This window comes from Castor canadensis, chromosome X (assembly GCF_047511655.1).
Source record: "Castor canadensis chromosome X, mCasCan1.hap1v2, whole genome shotgun sequence".
Lineage (NCBI taxonomy): Eukaryota > Metazoa > Chordata > Mammalia > Rodentia > Castoridae > Castor > Castor canadensis.
This window is the reverse complement of record NC_133405.1, coordinates 78138872-78155709: the sequence shown is the minus strand read 5'-3', so window position 1 is coordinate 78155709 and position 16838 is coordinate 78138872. Positions and strand designations below refer to the sequence as shown.

General features: G+C 39.8%; 1 pseudogene; it reads right to left on the bottom strand.

The window, feature by feature from the left end:
- Positions 1-1994: 1994 nt before the first annotated feature.
- Positions 1995-2704, bottom strand: LOC141419793 (ADP-ribosylation factor-like protein 5A pseudogene; annotated as a pseudogene).
- Positions 2705-16838: the final 14134 nt, after the last annotated feature.

Genomic DNA, 16838 nt, shown 5'->3' with positions numbered 1-16838 from the left:
ATATAGTGATAGATATTGCAAGATGAATGAACTTCTACTATGTTATGCTAAGTACAAGAAGCCAGACACATGAAATATTCAGGATAGATCAAATCCACAGAGACAGAAAGTAAAGGAATGGTTGTCTGGAGATAGAGGCAAGGGGAAATGAAGACTGACTGCTTAATGGTTAAGAAAAATGCTCTAAAATTAGACAGTTGTGACAGCTCCACCACAATGTGAATGTTAAAGAAAACAACTAACTTGCAGACTTTAAAATGGTGAATTTTACCTGCACAAATACACTAAGCAATCCTGCAATTAGAAGAAATCTAGCTTGATCTTATTTAACTGACAGATCAAAAATTAAAATAAAGCACATAGGACATTTACAAAAATGGTGAAAGGCTTGAATAGACACTAATGGTCTTTCCAGAAACAAGGAAAGATAGAAAGTTTCACCAAAGAGTTACAAGATATAAAAGAAGAACAAAGTGGAAATTTTAGAACTGAAAAATTGGTAACTGGAAAAAACCCTCAGTGGGTGAAGTCAAAGCAGTATGGAGTAGACATGTTAAAGAATCAATGACCCTAAAGATTTAAAAATATCCAATCTGAACAACTGAGAAAAAAAGTAGATTTAAAAAAAAGAAAAGCACTGGGGGGGAGTTGGGGGGAGTGGCTCAAGTGGTGGAGTGCCTGCCAAGCACAAGGCCCTAAGTTCAAACCCCAGTACTGCCAAGTGCCAAGAAAGAAAGGAGGGAGAGAGAGAGAGGGAGAGAGGGAGAGGAGAGGAGAGGGGAGAGAGAGAGAGAGAGAAAGAGAGAGAGAGAGAGAGAGAGAGAGAGAGAGAGAGACAGAAACAGGGTCTGAGGAATCTGTCAACATATATACCATTGGTGTCATAGAAAGGAAAATTGTGAACAGTTAAATAAGTATCTGAAGGAATAATGGATGAGATATCCCCAAACTTGGTAAATGAAAAAAAGCTTCACATTTAAAAAGCCAAATGAAGCCTAAATAAGATAAAACAAACAATAATTCATGCTGACTGCTGTGGTTTGAATATGCCTTCCAACGTTCATATCTAGGAAACTTAAATCTCAATGCAGCAGTGTTGAGAGGTGGCCAGTTCAAGGCCAACCCAGGCAAATAGTTTGAAAGGTCCCATCTCCAAAATAACCAGAGCAAAATGGGCTGGAGGTGTGGCTCAAACAGTAGAGTACCTGCTTTGCAAGTGCGAAGCCCTGAGTTCAAACTCCAGTTCCACCAAAAAACAAAACAAAACAAAAAACGCTTGTGCATAGTAAAGGAAACAATCAACAGAGTGAAAACATAGCCTTCAATAGGAGAAAATCTTTGTCAGCTAATTTGCCCAACAGGGCAATAATATCCAGAACATATAAAGAACTAAAAAAAAAAAACCCAAAAGAACAAAGGACCCTATCAATAAATAGGCAAATGAACTGAACAGGTAATTTTCAAATGAAGAAGTATACATGGTCAATAAGTACATGAGGAAATGGTCAACATCTTTAGCCATTTGGTAAATGCAGGTCAAAATTACATTGAGATTCCATCTCACACCAGTCACAATATCATCAAGAAAATGAACAACAACAGATGCTGGCAAGGATGCAGGGGAAAAGGAACCCTTACACACTGTTGGTGGGAGTGTAGATTAGCACAGGCACTATGGAAATCAGTATGGAGGTTTCTCAAAAAACTAAAAATAGAAGTACTACCATCTGATCCTACTGTACCACTCCTGGTATACCCAAGAGAAAAAAAGTCGGCTTACTACAGAGATACCCAAATACCCATATTTTCAAGGTACTATTCACAAAGGCCAAGTTGTGGAATCAGCCTCAGTATCCATCGATGGATAAAGAAAATGTAGCATATATACACAAGGGAGTATATTCAGCCATAAAGAAGAATGAAGTCATTCTGGGCTTTTTTTTTTTTTTTTTTGCAGCTTTCAGGTAAAGTCCAACACTTCATTTATACAAAGCCTATTGGAAAAGGTCAGTAACCTTAAATTGTGACATCATCTGCTCAAATCCATGGCATAATCCTTCTCCAGTAAGAAAACAGCATGCTTGAAAATGCCACTGGAAATCTTCAGTACAAGTTAATGTTAAAACTGGAAGATTTTTGCTACAATCTTGTTTTTTTTTTTTTGAAGATACTGGGTTTTGAACTCAGTGCTTCACATTTGCAAGGCAGGCTCTCTACCACTTGAGCTACTTCACTAGCCCATTTTTGTGTTGAGTATTTTCAAGATAGAGTCTCGCTGGTTTTGGTCCTTGCTCCTCCTGAGTAGCCAGGATTGCAGGCGTGAGCCACAGGCACCTAGCAGTCTTGCATTCTTTAACATCTTGTTTATTAACAGAAATCAGTAATGCAGCTTTCCTTAGGTCCTCGTACACTAACGTTTTGTAGAGTCCTTCTTTAGTCACAGTCCGTATATGTACTATCCACAACAGATATTACAGCTTCTGTGTTAGTACTGTAAGTGCTCCAGGAAGAACAAAAGACTCTTGACCACCAACATCCCACATTAGGAAATGTGCATTATTAATCACTATCTCTTCTACATTGCTTCCTGTTGTAGGGGAAGTGTGTACAACTACATTCATGGAAAATTGGTAAAGGATGGGAGTTTTCTCTCCATTATCCAACCCACCAATGATAACTTTGAGTTCCTGGTGATTGAACAGCCTTCGTTCTCCTGCTGAAGAGAATTCTCCTTCTTGGGCAATGGACTCCCTCCAGCCCCCCCTTGGCTCCCTGGCCTCCCCTTGCCCAGGGTAAGGGGGAGAGACACGCTGGAGCCTCGGCCTCTTCTGTTGCTGTTCCTGTGCGGGCTTCCAGCTGCTTCCAGGGAAACAGAAGGAGGCCAACTTCCATGGTGCCATGCTCCCTTGCCGCACAAGGCCGGCTGGTACTACAGAACTCCTCTGGCTCCCAGCTAGGGGACTTTCTTGCTGTGCAGACTCAGATTCCTCCAGCTTCTCTCCAGTGACTGCAGTGATGGGGAAGGGGGTGCAGGGGCACCTTTTATCCAATTTGATTTTTTTCTTTTGGTGCTACTGGGATTTGAACTTAGGCCTTGCATTTGCTAGGCAAGAGCTCTATTGCTGGAGCCCTAGAATAGGGTTTCACTTTTATGCCTGGCCCACATCCTCCAATTTATGCTTCCTTCCTAGCTGGGATGACAGAAGAGCATCATTGCTCAGGGTTTCGTTTAGTTTTTTGGCAGTACTGGGGTTTGAACTCAGGGCCTCACACTTGCTAGGTAGACACTGCCCAGCATTTTATTGGTTGAGATGGGGTCTCCTGGACTTTCTACATGGGCTGGCTTCCACTGGTGATCCTCCAGATCTCCACCATCCCACCAGGAGCTAGGATTGCATTCTTGAGTCACCAAGCCTGGTTCGATTTAATGTTTGTATATTGTGTAAGGTAAGATTCAAATGTCATTCTTCTGCATATGAATGTCCAGTTTTCCCACAACTATTTGTTGGAAGATTGTCCCGTCCTCTCTGAATAGTCTTCTCACCCTTTTCAAAATCACTTAACCATATATTGGAGGGATTATTTCTCAGCTCTATTCTATTCCATCTGTTAGTATGTCTGTATTTATGCCAATACTACATATTTGATTACTGTATCTTTGTAGTAAGTTTGAAATCAGGAAGTGTATACACAGTTGCTTTTATCTTTTTTTTGTCAGTACTGGGATTTGAACTCAGGGCCTCAGGTTTGCTTAGGCAAGTGTTTTACCACTAGAGCCATGCCTCCAGTCCCTACACTGTTGCTTTTAAGTGTCTCAATTTCTCTACAAATGTCACTTGTTTATTCTCAGGGCCTTAGCTGTTCTATACAGGGCTCCTAATCAGTTATCTCTTGCTTCTAGGCAACTGGGTATGTGCAGTCTACTTGTGGTTTCCACAAGCCATGTCCACTCCTCCCCATGGCTTCCTCTAGCTTGACATCCAAACCACTTTTGACCATTTGAGCTCTGATTTAGGCTTCATAGAGACTTTCCCTTCAGGCAGGACGCAGACAAGTAAGAACATAATTAATTTCGACTGCATGAGTTCTCTGGCTCCCAAAAGGTAAGGCATAAACTTCTTCCTCCAATTGCATTACACTACAGACAGAGGTGGAGCAAGAGCCAGTAAAAATAGAACAAAATTTTCCTATTTTATATGATGTTTTGGGGCTGGGGGCCTATACTTATTATTATTATTAAGGAATCCACTTCTATGACTGTCATGAAACCCAGGCTGAGTTAACAACAAGTTTTACCAATAACTATACCCCACTCTAGATTTTCTGGTTACAATTATTGTGTTTTTATTTCATTTTTAATTAACACATAATAGTTGTTCAGGGGATGCATTGTTATATCTACATATGTGCTTATGATATACCTTAGGTAGATTTACCCCTCCATCATTTTCCCTCCTCTCTTCTCCTCCCCTTCTTAGAACAATTTCCACAGGTTTCATTCTTCTATTTTCATATATGGATACATCCACCATATTCACCCTCATTCACCCTTTCCTTATGCCCACCCTCTCCCACTGGTAGCCACCCCTGGAAAAGACCTATTTTACCCTCCTGCCCTTCATTTTTGAAGTGTATATTGACAGTCTAAGGAGGTTTCGCCTTGGCATTTCAGACGTGTGTATGTCGTACTTTAATTGGATTACTCCCATTGCTTACTCTTTTTCTATCACCATGTTCCCCTATTATTCAACAGCTTACAGTGCATTATATTATATTCATATAGACATAGGATGTTTCAATAGTTTTCATTCTCTAAACAATTATTAAAACAACCTCAGTTGCCTCAATCCCTGTCCTTCTAGTCCTGAAAAATGTCAAAGTAGGAGGATTTTTCAGAGGTAAAGACAACTTTGTCTTCTCAAAAGACAAACCCTCCATTTTGCTTCATGAGACAAATTAACAACTCCAAGTTGCAGAAATTATGTGGGCCTGGATTTCTATTGTGCTTTCTAAATGCACTATTTTAATGTGCTTTTTGTTTGAGTGAGCCATTCTATCAATCCTGTTTTGTGTTGGATATTTTCAAGATTTATTCACCTTGGCTGGTCTCCAACCACCAGCCTCCTGATTTCTGCCTCCTGAGTAGCTAGGATTACAGGTGTGAGCCACTGGCACCTAGGTAAGAATCTGCTTTTTTTGTGCTTATTTTTTTTTCCTGTACTCCAGCAATGGTGCATTTTATTTCTTTGTAATTTTTTTCATAATTTTTCCATTTCTCTGCTGTTCATACCATATCCCAGCAAAGTTTTGCCTATTGAAAATTCACGTTGAGACAGGCTGCTCAGCACGCGTTGGTACTGGTTATATCCCTCTTCTTGGGAGTTGGAAGTGCATCATTTAATGAAACTTTTCACTAGCAGATTAATTCTACTATAATCTCCAGCACCATCTCCATCAATTAGGAAACGCTTCCATACGACTTTGTCGTTGTCGTTAATCACCACTTCCAAGGTGTGCACAACAACGATGCACGCGATGGTACAGCAAGCTAAGGCGGTGGTTGGCTGTGGAGGTCAAATTCCCACAATGCAGCCTGGTAAGCAGCCATAGAAGAGTAGGCGGCCGGTGAAGTCGCACCTCACCTCACTAGGGAATCCGCACTCCCTGTGCTCGCCGTACTCCCAGCGGGACCCGCACTCGCAGCGCTGTCCGTGGGACATGCTCTTGCCATGAGACAGTGCGCTCGCTGCACTGCTCCAGGGACCGCGTTCTCCGTGCTCGCAGCGAAGACAAAGCGCCCCATTCCTGGTGCTCGCCATACCTTCCCGGGGACCCGCACTTGCCATGGAGCCCAAGTTCGCTAGGAGACCTGCGCTCGCCAAGCTGCCAGCGGGACATGCGATCGCCCCCATTTTAAACGCTTGCCTTGCCGTCCACGGGACCCGCACTCACCACGGAGCCCGCGCTTGCCATGAAACACGAGCTCGCCCAGGGACCCGCATTCGCCGTGAAGCCCCGCGATCGCCACTGGACACGTGCTCCCGCGGGACACGCTCACATCGCATTCCCAGTGCTCGCTGTACTGTCAGCGGGATCCGTACTCACCTCGCTCCCCATGGGACTCTCTTTCGCCATGGAGCCGGCGCTCCGCTCGGTCGCCGCGCTGCTCCGCTCGGTCGCCGCGCTGCTCTGCGGATCCGCGCTCGCCGGGAAGACAAGGGCTTCCCGCGCTCCCCACGCGACATGAGGTAATCGCATTGCCCGCTCTCGCAGCACTTCCGCGGGACCGGCATTCGCAGCACTCCCCGCTCTGGCTGCACTCACGCGGTCGTCTTGGGACGCCGACTGGCGCAGGACCTGCGTGAGCCGCGTTCACTCAGCTCCGCGTGGGACCCGCGCTCTGGCATTCACAGCACTCTCCGTCCGTGGCTTGGGCCGCAGCCCCGGCTCCCTGTCCTCCATGCCACCCACGATCAGCCCACACCCAGAGGCCACCTGGGAGGCCGCCGCCACCCACCAGGTGAGCTATTTATATTCATAATGATATACTTTAAGGAGCAGTATTTTAATTTTGGCGAGGTCCAATTCTGCAGTAAAATCTCTTACTGAAAGTTTCTTTTGTTTTAAAAAAAGCCTCATTCCTCTTAGATTATGAATATATTGTACCTTTTTTTTACCAATAATTTTACTGTCTTGGTATTTTACTAGAAAACAATGTGGTTTTGCCTCCACCCAATAAGCCTTTCTAATTGAACGCCTTTTGATTAAAATTTACTAGCGAGTTTTAATCCCACTAAAATAGGATTAAAAAATTGAGGAATTGGGGTGAGGATAGGTGTGCACTCTTTGTGTGTGTGTTACTGGAGTCCTGACCTCGTGCTTGCTAGTGAGTAACTTAACCAAGACAAACATCAGATTAGCTAAAGCTGAAAATCACTAGCAGCATGTCAAACAGCTAATACCCTATTACCTAAGAGAGGCCCTTGGGGTCCAGACCTACAATTTTGATTCTGAGTTGTGTTTATTTCTGAGGGGCTTGACGAATCCAGGTATGGTATAAACGAAATTCACAAATACTCCAATTGCTTTTTTAAACCATTGGCACCAAATCTTTCCTATCTTGTATAGAAAGCCCAAGACAAAAATTTTTCATTAGGCTAATATCTTCAAATTAATAGTCCATAATGCCATGGGCACTCCATGTCTGCTATACTCAGTATGTCTGGGTGAGCCAAAAGTCATCAGTAATAGAGTTAACTCAGGAATGAGTCCAGTTTAAAAAGGAGGAAAATTAATGTTCAGTTTTAAAATTCGGAAGAGAAGATTTAGATATTATCAATTTTGTAATACCTATAGAATTCTTACTTTTTAAAAAATAAATTATATTGGCAGTACCGTGGCTTGAACTCAGCACCTCATGCGTGCTAGGGAGGCATTTTACCACTTGAGCCACTCCATCAGCCCTTTTTTATGTTGGATATTTTCAAGATAAGATCTCAAAAAACTATTTGACCAAGCTGGCCTCCTGATCTCTGCCTCCTGAGTAGCTATGAATTTACAGGCAAGAGCCAGCAGTGCCCAGCTCAAACCTGTATTAATGAACAGATAAATACACTAATTGCCTACAAATAGGCTCACAGTGTATTTCCTCCTGTGAATATACTACATCATACTATATTACAAGAGAGAGTATACCTTGAGGTAAAAAGATTCTCCTGTATTGTATGGGTGCTCTCAGTGTAATCACAAGGGTCCTTAGAAGTGAAAGACAGCAGAAGATTCCTTGTCAGAGTACTACAATGTAAGAAGAAAGATTCCAACAGCCATTAATGGCTTTGAAGACAGGGAGGGGATCTCCTGCCAAGGAATGAGTGACCTCTAGAAGCCAAAAAGGGCAAGGAAATAAGTCTCTAGAACCTCCAGAAAGAATGCACCCTGCCGAAGTCTTGATTTTAACCTACTGAGATACACATTTAACTTCTGACATCCAAAATTATAAAAGCTCAGTAGTTTAAGTCCTCAAGTTTGTGAAATTTGTTAACAGCAGCAGTAAGAAACCTTATACTATTCTTGTGATTCTAGTGCTATGTGTTATATATCTTCTTACAAGAAGTTAAGGAGGTTGTGTACAACCAGAAGAGGAAACATGGCATAGCTAGCATAATGAATAGGAGAGTATGTCTTTTACAAATCTCTGCAAAACACCGTCACCTACTATAAAGCCTGCTCATATTGCCATAACAAAATGCCACACTGAGTGACTAAATAACAGTTATTTTCTCATAGATCTGGAGGCTGAAAGTCTAAAATGAAGGTGCCAGCAGGTTTGGGTTCTGATAATGTCTTTTTTCCTGACTTCCTGGCTTGTGATGGCTGCCTTCTTGCTGTGTCTTCACATAGTCTTTCCTTTAAGCATGTGAAGAGAGAGAGGGAGGTTTCATACCTCTTCTTGTAAGAATAACCTGTCTATTCAATTAGGCTTCCACCCTTATGACCTCATTTAACTTTAATTATTTCCTTTAATTTTTAGTTATTTTATTTATTTATTTAACTTACGAATTTTAGGGAGGATACAATTAAGTCTGTAACACCTAGGAAGAGGCCAATTACGATCTTATTTTATACCCAGAAGTTAACATGGAGACTTTTGACAGCAGAATAGCTACAGAAAATAATTCTTATAATTCTATTCTTAGGTTCTTCCCTAAGCCAGAGTCCTTTTTTTTTTCAGACTTACACAAGCAATTCATACAACTTTGGAACAGAGCTTAATACAGATTTTAATCCGCTCGTGGATAAGGAATCAAAGGCACCATGCAACATGTAACTAGAGTAGGTAGCTGCTGGGGAATATTTTTAAATATACAGGAAATGTACTATAAATAGTAGAATGCTAAGAATAGAAAGAATACACGTCACCTGGTCAAAGCTCTGGCTTCTAGGCAGAAAACTGTCTAAACGCCCCATGATAAACCTGGAAAATGTGCAAACCTCTTTAGGTAGTTTTGTAGTAACATTATCTCACTTCTCTTCATAACTGTAAGTTCTTTTTCATTGCTAATATTTATCCCTCTTATTATATAGTATAAGCAAATGTTTCTATGATTTTATCATAACTTCTGTGCTTAAAATACATTAATGTGGAAAGACAGTGGTAAATTCTCCAAGTAAAAACCCAGGAAGAAAATTCATAAAGGATAACCAGGAAGGCAGAAGGTAAAGCAGTGGAAAGAGATGTCACAGCAATGAAGGGAGAGGGGCAGGAGTTTAAAAACTACATCAACAGAAACTAGTAGGCCAATTTAGATGAGTATAGGGACTCCTTTATGTGATGACTTTTCAACAAAACACTTTTAATGAAGTTGTGGGAGTGGTATGCTAATTATAATAAATTGAGGAATAAAATAGTGACAAAGAAGTAAAGACAAGAAGTCTCCAAAGAACTTCCTTTTGAGCATCTCTTCTATGGGATGTAAGTAAGAGAAAGAAAAGGATGATTTTGTTGTTGTTGATGGTGCTAGGGTCTGAACTCTGGGCCTCACACTTGCTAGGCAAGTGCTCTACCACTTGAGCCATCCCATCAGCCCTGTTACATGATGGATTTTTCAAGATAGAGTCTTACAAACTGTTTGCCTGGGCTGGCTTCAAACCATGATCCTCCTGATTGCTGCCTCCTGAGTCGCTAGGATTACAGGTGTGAGCCACCGGCACTGGGCAGTAAAGGATTTTTGTAGCCTGGTGATGGAACAGTGTAGAGGGAGAACAATGTGGGTGTGAATAGTGATTAATTAAACCAAGAACCTGGACATCACATTAGGCTCAATTGATAACTAATTCATTCATTGAGGTAATATTTGTTGAGAGCCTGAATGTGTCAGGTAATGGAGGCACAAAGTTAGTTCTTGTCTTCTGGAAGTTTCCAGTCTAGAGGGAGAGAAAGGCAGAAATTAATCAATAATCTCACAAAATTGCATTGCTCTTTTTGCTCAGGATTGCTTTGGCTATTTGGGGTCTTTTGTGCTTCCATATGAATTTTAGGACTGATTTTTCTATATCTGTGAAAAATGACAGGAGAATTTTTATGGAGATTTCATTAAATCTGTAGATTGCTTTCAGTAGTATAGGCATTTTTACACTATTAACTCTGCCCATCTATGAATAGGAGGTCTTTCCTTCTTCTAGTGTTTACTTCAATTTCTTTCTTCAGTGTTTTATAGCTTTTACTGTAGAGGTCTTTCTCTTCGTTAGGTTTATCCCTAGGCTTTAACATTTTTTGAGGCTATTGTGAATGTGACTGTTTTCTAAATAATTTGACATCTTGTTCACTATTTGTATATAGAAAGGCTACTGATTTTTATGCAGTGATTTTGTATCATTCTACTTTGCCAAAAGTGTATCAGATCTTAGCGGTTTTTGGTCTTTAGGGGTTTTTTTTATATAGGATCATGTCATCAGCAAATAGGGATATTTTGACTTCTTCCTTTTCTATTTGTATCCCTTTTATTTCCTTCTCTTGCCTTATTGCTCTGCCTAAGAATGCAAGGACTATATTGAATAAGATTGGAAAGAGTGAACACCCTTGTTATAGAAAATGGTTTCAGTTTTTCCCCATTTAGTATGATGCCAGCATCATAGGTTTATCATGCATAATCGTTATTATGTTGAGTGACATTCCTTCTATACCTACTTTCTTCAGAACTTTTATCATAAACGTTGAATTTTGCCAAAGGTTTTTTCTGCAACTATTGTGCTAAATTACATTTATTGATTTGTGTATAATAAATCATCTTTGCATCCCTGGAATGAAAGCTGGATCATGGTGTACTGTCTTTGCAATGTGTTGTTAAATTCAGTTTGCAAATATTTTTTGAGTTTTTGCATCTATTTTCATCAAGGAAATTGGCCTGTAATTTTCTCTTTGGCATGTCCTTATCTGGTTTTGGTATCAGGGTAATAGTGGCTTCATAGAATGAGTTAGATAGCATTGTTTCCCTTTCTGTTTTATGGAGCAGTTTGAAGTGCATTGGTGTTAGTTCTTTAAAGGTCAGTAGAAATTCAACAGTGAATTCATCTGTTCTTGTGCTTTTCTTTGCTGGGAGGCTCTTTATTACTGCTTCAATCTCATTTGCTTGTGCCATCCTTTCACTCTAAGCCTATGTTTTGCCTTTGCCAGTGAGGTGCATTTCTTATAGGCAACAAATGGTTGGGTCTTGTTTTTTAATCCAATCTGCCAGTCTGTGTCTTTTGTTTTATTTTATTTTTTGGTGGGACTAGAGTTTGAACTCACAAAGCAGGCATTCTGCCACTCGAGCCACACCTCCAGTCCAGTCTGTCTTTTAATAGAAAAATTAAAAACATTCAGATTCAAAGTTATTGAAAGATATGTAGTAATCCCTGCCATTTTATTGGTATTTTTTGGTGCTTGATTATTCCTTACTTCTCATTTGCTTATCTACTCATCTAGTAAGATTTATTCTTTTCTGTATTTTCATGATTGTATTTATCTTTATCTTTAGTTTAGTGGTACTGAATTGCTTTAGTTTCTGCTTATCATGAGAAGTTTTTATTTTTCCTTTGATTACAAAGGCTAGCTTTGCTGGGTATAGTAATCTAGATTGGCAGCTATTTTCTTTCAAGGCTTGGAACACATCATTCCATGATCTCCTATCTTTTAGAGTTTCTGTTCAGAAATCTTCGGTTAGCCTGATGGATTTGTTTTTATATATAACTTGGTATTTCTCTCTCAAAGCTTTCAATATTATTTCCTTGTTATGTATGCCTTAATGTTTTAACCATCATATAACATGGGGAGGGATCTTTTGTGGTATTCTGTATTTGGAGTCCTAAAAGCCTCCTGTGCCTGGGTGACTCATCTCTTTCGCAAGATCTGGGAAGTTTTCTGTTATTTCATTGAATATGTTTTAAATGCCTTTAGTTTGCATCTCTTCTCCTTGTGTACTCATGAATCATGGGTTTGGTTTTTTAATGGTTTCCCAAAGGTCTCACGTGTTCCATTATGTGCTTAGGGTCTTTTTTCCTCTATCTTCCTCTGCATGTTATAACACATCTACCTTGTCATGAAGCCTTGATACTCTGTCTTCAATTTGATCCTGTCTCTTGGAGAGACTTTCAACTGTTTTTCTTTTGACTTACCAAACTTGTCATTTCCAGAATTTCACTTTGATTTTTTTTAAATTTCAGTACCTTTATTGAATTCCTCTTTCATGTCCTGCTTTGTCTTCTAAATTTATGTTTCTCGGTTCTTCCTTAGAGTGTCTTTGAAATTCATTTAGTGATTTATTCATGTCCTGTTTAATTTAGTTGATCATTCTCATAATCACTTTTTTGAATTCTTTGTCTAAGATTTCATCCACTTCACTGTCATTAGTGTTTGTTAATGTGGAGTTGCTAAATTTTGAAGGGGTCGTGTTGTCTTGTTTTTTTCATAATTCTTATGTGTTTACTGTGCATCTAAGGCCAAGTTGTTGATTGGACGTTTTAATACCTGTTATATTTGAAATATCAGTGTTCAGACTGGACAGTGTAGTGGTCAGGTTCAGGTGCCATTTCTCACCATGAGACTGGGGGTATGATTCAGTAGCTAAGCATTCATCCACATTCTCAGAACACCAGGCCTGGTCCCTAGTACTGCTCAGATTGAGGTAAACCAGCTGGAGTCTCTTGTAGAATGGTTGGTTGTCTGCTTCTGGGCTGTTTTACTATACAGGTTTCCCTTCTTTATGTAGTTGAAGCCACTGCTGGCTGCACAGCCTGTGCACTGGGCAGGTTCTCACTTGCCTCACTAGCCCCACAGTTCTTGTCCACCAAGAGTCCAAGTGTGGGGGCCCCGTGTAAGAGTAGGTGGAACAAACAGAGCACTGAATTCTCCTAGGTCCCTCAGTTTTCCCCAGCCAAGGCACTCTGCCAGCTGGTCTCAATGCTTACTGACCCCACAGCAGTTTATCTCCCTGTGAAGGTGAGTAGGCTGTGGAAGTGCCCTGATTCACAGGATCTGCATTCAGTCTTGCCTGCCAGCACCCACATGCTGGGGTACAGTTCCCAGAGGCAGACCCCACCTAGAAGTTCACCTCCTTTTGTAGGGTAGGAGGTTGTGGAAGTCACATGATTCAGTGGGCCTGTGCTGGGAGCCATTATATCCTGGGCAGCAAATACACAGCAGAGTGCAGTGTCCAGTAGCTGAGGCCCCAGTTTTAAACCAAGTACATGCAGACAGTCTGACCTCTTATCTGAGCTCTCCTAGATAGAATACAATTAAGTTCTTTTAAGTAACATATACCCATTAGTCAGTATATTGGTACAGGTGTGTCTCCTAACATAGCTATAAACTGAGTGATTTGTTTTTAGACTAGGGGTTGGAAAACTTTTTCTGTAAAGAATAAATAGACTAGGGAGAGTATATAGATTAGGCCAGAGTTTCTTAATCTCATCAGTATTCACATTTTGAACTATATAATTCTTTGTTGGGGGAAGAAGGATTTCCTGTCCACTGTAGGATGTTTAGCAATATCCCGGACTTCTGTTCCCTGGGTGCCAGGCACATTTCTCTCCCAGTTGTGACAACCAAATAATTTCCCAGGCATTACCAAATGTCTTGTAGGGGACAAAATTGCCCCTAGTTGAGAATGGCTAGCATAGGCTTTGCAGTCCATGTGCTTTCTGTCACAATTATCTAGAAGTGCCATTGTAGCACAAAAACAGCCATAGACAATACATAAACTTATAAGCATGGCTGTTTCTCAATAAATTTCACTTATAGAAACTGAAATTTAAATTTCATATAACTCTCACACGTAATGAGCTATACTAAAATTTTTTTTCAAGCATTTAGAAATAGAGAGACCATTGTTAGTTTGTGGATTATATAAAAAAAGAAACACAGGTGGGAAGCCATAGTTTTCCAACTCCTGTTTTGTTTACTTTTTAACATTTTCATATTTATTATCTCAACTATTATAACCAAATAATATTAGCGTGTGACACTTGCAAAAAAAATGAATGAGATTTTTACATTTTCATAAGTTCACTATGTCTGTTACACTTACAATGCATCTCAATTTAAACTAGCTACATTTTAAGTACTCAGTAGACATATTTGTTTATTGGCCACAAAATTGTACCATAATATTCTGTGATATTTGGTTTTAAATATTAGGCAGGGCTAGGGAAGTAGTTCAGTGGTAGAACACTTGCTTAGCATGCATGAGGTCATAGGTTTGATCCCTGGCACTAAAAAAAAAAAGGCATGCGGCCTTTCAAGAGGCCTTAGCTAATGGAAGCCTGAGAATCATTTTCTCTTTGAAAGTAGACTCCTCTAACTATTGTTGTTAGTCTGTGTCCACCAAATAATCAATTAAAAGTAAGGCGGAAGCTTCTGTCTGGGAAGGAATATAACTCATCATGACAATTCACATCCAATATGATTTTGCTTCTGATTGGCAATTCAGAATTTGATTTAGCAATTTCTTTCTTGCTATCTTGAATTAAATTAATTCCAGAAGGTCTGATAAACAATGAACATTTTGGTATAACTGGGTTTCTAGAAATATAAAACTTTAGACTTCTTGGAACACACTGGCATTGGCATTCTTGAACTAGCCAGATAGCTTTTTTCTGTTCATTCAATAGTTGTCTACTACATTGACTTAAAATATTAAGTAAAGTACAACTTTCACTGCTAGACCTTCAGTACATAAATTTCTACACAAATAAAGATGTGCATCATGGTCCATGAGTGATCACTTCTTTAAGTGATTGGTCACTATTCATCTATTAAGTACACATGCAGATAGCTTATCGTGTTTGTATTGCCTCTTTATTGTCCATTGATAAACAAAAATGTATAATGTAAAGGAAAATTGATCAATAAATATGAAAGTTCAAGGAAGAAAATAAAAATGATAATGCCATAAGTGAAAATCAAGGGTAATGGAGTGAGAGAAGATAATAGCTAGGGAATCTTGACTTTGTCACTGGTTGGAGAGGCTGCAGATATGAAGCCAGAGGAACTTAGCTAAGGCAGACACTGGCGTAAATGAGGGTTTGGTTGCAATGACCAACTGACTTTAGACTGTAGCTGAATTAAGTCTAACAAAATTATAATACATCCTTATGCTGACTTTTAGTTTCCAAGACTACCTATGACTGTAATTGCTATTTTAAGTATTAGATATCACTGCCAATGGTAAAATGGTCTGGGTAGAAAGTATGAATTTACATTCCTCCTTAACCATATTTCCCAATGGAGACCCTGACCCTAACAATGTTTACTATTTCCTACTTTCCATTTTCACAGATAGAGGGTACATGATGATATACCTTTAACCCATATGTTTTCTAGATAATTTGAGTACCATAGTGGTACTCAAATTATTGTCAGCCTATGTAACGTCCACTCTGAATCACTGTGAAAACCAAATGGAAAATGGCTAAGCAAGACAGAGTGTATTATATTGCATTTCTTTGGATCATTAAGTACCCTCATTGACTTTATGTAGACTTGCCTCTGGAGTGCATGAGTTAATGCCGGTTCTTATTTTCCAAAGATGTCAAAAGATTAACAAAGCATACCCCTACTTGTTTGCAATACCTGTTTATCCCTTCTTCCTAACTTGATTCTACATGAAGTTTTTGTTTTTTCATTTTTCTTCTCTCTCCCCAGCACTGGTACCCAGGGAACTAATTGTGGGTATGACATTCTTTTCCCTCTGCTGCACTGTTGGTTGAACTGGAGGCCTTATTTTATCTGAGCACATACTTGCATTACAGGTTAGCTTTTATAGAGAACAATTTATCTATAAACTACTCAAAATCTAAACTTTCCCGTACAAACTTACCTTTTCTCATAGGCTATGTATACTGACAAAATAACAAGTTTAGAAATCACAGGATTTTGCTCTAGGTTCACCTCAGCTATTTTAGGGCTGTAACCTTGAGCAAGTGATTTCCTCCTGACTTTAGGTACCTCATCTCTATTATGTGAATTTACACACAATTCTAATTATTCTAATGGAAATTATGTGGCTAACACTCTCTCCTGCATTAAAACAAAATAAAATCCAATGGAATTTAACTGAAGTGAGTAAAACCACTATGCTGATAGAATTATCTACATAATAACGGAAGACTTTCTTGCCTTCCAGCAATACTGTCTAAGTTTCCTTGGGAGGAAAGGAAAAGGCAAATTAGCCCATTGCTAACAGATCCCACTTCTGTTCCCCCATTCTCATTATAATGTACTTGGCCTCCCTGGCATACTTTCAGAATCATTCATTTGAAAGAAAAAACATCTGCAAAGGAAAGGCTAGGGGTGGGGTCTTCATAGGCCTTGAGGATATGTGTTTCTTTGAAGAATATTATGAAAATGGGGTCTACCCAGAGGTCATTCCTAACCCACTTGACCCCATGACATTCTTCTTCCAAGCACTATTATTTCAGAAAAAACAAGTTTTTTCATCTTATCTACAATCTTCTTAGGACTTTTCTGCTTTACTACTGAATCCCCCAAAATGTGACCGGTCCTGCCTGAGTGGTTAGCCATTAGCAATACTGCCCAAATCCATCTTTCTTTTCCATTCTACTTTGCATTACCCTCTCCCTTCTTTCCCTTTTGTAAGTTCAGTTTGTCTGTTACACTAAAAATGCATCTTAACTTGAACTACCCACATTTTAAGTACTCAGTGTACATATATGGCTAAGCAGTTAGACCACTAGAGGAATCAGAGCCACCCACTTCCCACCTGTTTTCCCCATGTACTTAGCTTTGCAAGGAAATGGAAGTAACCAGTAAAGAACACCCAAGGATACCAATTTTATCACCT